The sequence below is a fragment of the Hyperolius riggenbachi genome, chromosome 9 (genome assembly GCF_040937935.1).
Source record: "Hyperolius riggenbachi isolate aHypRig1 chromosome 9, aHypRig1.pri, whole genome shotgun sequence".
In the NCBI taxonomy this organism is placed as follows: domain Eukaryota; kingdom Metazoa; phylum Chordata; class Amphibia; order Anura; family Hyperoliidae; genus Hyperolius; species Hyperolius riggenbachi.
Genome location: NC_090654.1, coordinates 25,815,756 through 25,819,930, shown reverse-complemented (window position 1 = coordinate 25,819,930; position 4,175 = coordinate 25,815,756).

Genomic DNA, 4,175 nt, shown 5'->3' with positions numbered 1-4,175 from the left:
TAAACTTCCTGCCGGGACAGGAAGAAGGGAAGCACCAGACTAGACCAGAGCGGAGAAGAAGAGCGGAGACCCGGGAGTCGCGCCGGCGGAGCAGGTAATGTATTGCAGCTCTATTGCGTCGGTCGTCGGGCACTCGAACGCCGCTAGCGATGCGCTCTTTACCCGCGGGCGATCGACGGTTATTTTCCGCACGGCGCGATCGGATGGAATGGATTGAAATTCGGCGTGTAGCGCGAACGATTGGCAGCAGATTCGATCCCAGTGATCGAATCTGCTGTCGAAACGGGCGCAAATCGGGCCAGTGTATGGCCAGCTTAAGTTAACTATTTACTTTTCCTCTGGCAGAGGAGAGGTCATTACTTCACAGACTGCTCTGAAAGAATCATTTTGAATGCTGAGTGTTGTGTAATCTGCACAGATTAGAGAATGATGCAATGTTACAAAAAACACTATATACCTGAAAATAAAAATATGAGAATATTTTCTTTGCTGCTAATCTTCTAGTAATTATTCATAGTACACAACCAATTCACTATATCATATATTTTTTTTTCGCTTCAGTGTCTCTTTAAGTGTGTTACCTCTAAAAGCATATACAGGGAAGCATACTTTTCATTTCCTGTATGCTTCGCTGTACGGTACTTACTGTACGTGACACTAACACAGCGTTAATGTGCGTTTTTGGTTTTTTTTTGCGTTGCAACGTTAACGTCGCATCACAACGTAAGGTCCCACTGTGAAGTTAGCCTGATTATTTTAAAATGTAATTCAAAAGTAAAACATTTCCACCAAACCATAATTAAAATATCTTTTATTTATATATTTTTTTTTATTTACAAATGTCTAACAAGCATCTAATAAATAACAGCTCATCACCCAACACAGAAAGTAGTTCAAATAATTTAAACAAGTAAAACTTGATAATACATTTACTTTGATCGAAATAAGAGAAAATAGTTGTGTATTATTTTAGCTGCGAGAAATAAACAGGAAGTAAAAAAAAAAATAAACAAACAAAAAAAAAAAACATGCTTTTGGAGACCTAAGAGGGCATATTCAGTAAAATATTCTTCAAATATGTACAAAATATGCTCAGAGTAATGCACATTTAGAAACAGTACTAATGGCTACAAACTGAAAAACAGAAGCACCTGACATACAAACAATTTCTGTGCATCTGTGTTATACTTCTATATTCTGCTACTTAAAGTAAACCTGAGGTGAGAGTGATATGGAGGCTGCCATGTTTATTTCCTTTTAAACAATCCCAGTTCCCTGGTAGCCCTGCTGGTCTATTAGGGTGCAGTAGTGTCTGAATCACACCAAAAACAAACTAGGTAACTGGTATTGCTTAAAAGGAAATAAATATGGCAGCCTTCATATACTTCTCACTTCAGTTGTCCTTTAAGTCCCTGCAACTTCATATCAGAATAGGGATGCAAGCACATATGCAGATTGCTCTGTTTCCAATCTGCATACATCTGCATAAAATGAACATAGCATTTCCACCAACCCCCATTATTAGCATCTTATTGACAGTCCCTGGAGCAGATTTTGATTTCAGTGGGATGGGAACTGCGTCCTGCAGCTAGTTGCAAAAAGCAAAAGTGGGCGGGGAAATTCTGGGACTTCTTTATCATGTGGTTGGCTGCTTTGCATCACATGATGCAGATAAATCCAAAAAGTAAAATGTAATGGGACTGGTTCCTTCATTACCAATCTTCAGTCCTTCCTGGATTGAACAGGAAGGTTGCCCAGCGAGCGGATGTACGGGGGAGGTGTACTGTAAAGATCGCAAGTAATGGCTACTGATAAATATGCTCCCTTTCCTCCTCCTTCCAACAGACTGACATATCTGTGCTGTGCTCTGATTCAATACACTTTCCTTCTAAGTTATTCCTCAGGAAACGTTTTCCTCTAAATCGGTGAAATAATTTTTTATCATTCAGAGAGGTGGGGATGGTCATTGAGATGCGAATGATTCAGAATTGCTGCAGGGTTATTCAAATTTTCGATGCAAACTTATGCACCCTGGAAACTGAGCAATTGAAAAATACACTTTGACGAGTTTCAATTGGTCCATTTTCAAGCTCCATAAATTTGCATAATTCTGCAACAATTTGGCATTATTTTTATATTATTGACTATCCCTAGATTCCCTACTAAAAAAGTAACAGATTACCCAGGAAGCTCATGGTGAACCAGAACTCCCAGGAGTGTGTAAGGGCCTGTACACACTGCTGCGCTTTTAAAATCGCAAGCCTTCATGAGAATAGGAAAAGCGCATTGCACCAGTGTGTACAGGTCTCCACGATTTTCATTATTTTTCAAAAGACCTTGCGATTAAAAAGCGCATGCGATTTGAAAAGCGCAGCGCAAGCGCTGCAGTGTGTACAGGCCCTTAGGGGCTACAAAAGACCAAAAAGCCCTCTTACTAAAAAAAAAAAAAAAAAAAAGTTTGCCTTCTTAAAACAGAAGGTATTTGCGATAATTCAGATTGGAGTGAGCATATAATGTATCCCACGATGCATCACTGCTGAACTTGGCTAGCTTACAGGGACAACAAAGGGATGATTAGCATATTCAGCAGTGATGCATTGTGGGATACATCATACATTCACTCCAACCTGAATAACTGCAAATACCTTCTGCTTTAAGAAGGGAAACTTTTGGTTTTACCAAAAAGTTAAAGAGAACCAGAGATGAAGCACCCTCTTGTATTTTACCTTATAAATCAGTGGGAACATGACAGTAAACACCTAATCTGCTCTTTGTTTCATTGTTCTCTGTTTAATTTGCCTGTTATCACCTCTGATAAGAATCCCGACTGAGCAGTCAGCTGGCTTTGCTACAGAATGATTATAGCTGAGACTGTGTTCTTTGGTGTCTTTTCAAGTCCAAGCCTGCCCCCTGCTGGCTCTGCTCAGGAATCATTATAGCTGAGTCATTATAGCAAAGCCAGACTCAATGCTCAGTCCAGGATTCTTATCACAGCTGATAACAGACACTTTTAGCAGTGAGGCTGAAACAGAGAGCAGAGTAAATGTTTTCTCTAATGTTCCCACTGATTTCTATGGTAAAATACATGAGGGTGCTTCGTCTCTGGTTCACTTTAAGGTGCCATACACAGTACAGTAAAAACTTTTTCCCATTTATTCGACCAAAATGATTGAATCGAATGAAAGTTTAAAAGAATCTTTTTTCCGATTTAGAAAAAAAAGAATCGATGAATCCCGTTTTTTCAAAAATGCGATCGGACATGTTGGAAAAATCTTTATGTTCGATCTAACGGAATAATCGATTAAAAATGATCTAATCGAAAAAAAAAATTTAAAAAATTGTACCATGTATGGGCACCATAAGAAAAGTAAACTAAACGTTGCTTGAGACAGCTTGTTTTGAGCATGTATTTGCATGCTGGGGGCTGAATATGTATTTTAATTGCTAATTAACAAAAACATCTCATGTCAGGATAAAATGCAGGAAAATCATTTATTGTATCAGGGCCCAGCTTTCTAAGGGTGCGTACAGACATGCGACTATAGTCGTTTGAAACGATCGTTACCGACAGCATTGCCCGACGATCGTTCGTAAAAAGTGCACAAACGATCATTAAAACGACCGACCAACGAGATATGTCGTTGATAAAGAACGATCCATTCTGCCAGATCTTTTCCAATGACCATCTTTCAAAAAGTAATGTCTGTACAACGATCGGTCGTTGATCGTTCGTTCTCAAAGCTTTGCACATGCTCAAACAGTTCTTTTTGACACTTGTGTTTGAAATCAGTTTATACATCATGTTGCGCACGCAACGCTCGTTCCAAGATCGTTCGTACACGAACGATGTTCAAAGTAGCCTTTCTTCAAACGATCATCGGCCGATACCTCCTTTAACATCGTTCGTCGTTCAGAACGAACGATCGTTATCGTATGTCTGTACGTACCCTAAAAATCAGGACTGAGAGATCTTATCTACTGTAGATTTCTAACATTTTTTTTTTTTTACTACAAAAAGTACTTTTTTTTTTTTACTACTACTAAAAGTACTAATGTTAAGAATAAAAATTACTGAAAACATAGTACAATTAAAAGGATGAAAAGAAAAAAAAATCCTAAATGCAGTAATGGGATTATAAAGGGAAAGACATAGGAACACAAAATATGACATAAGA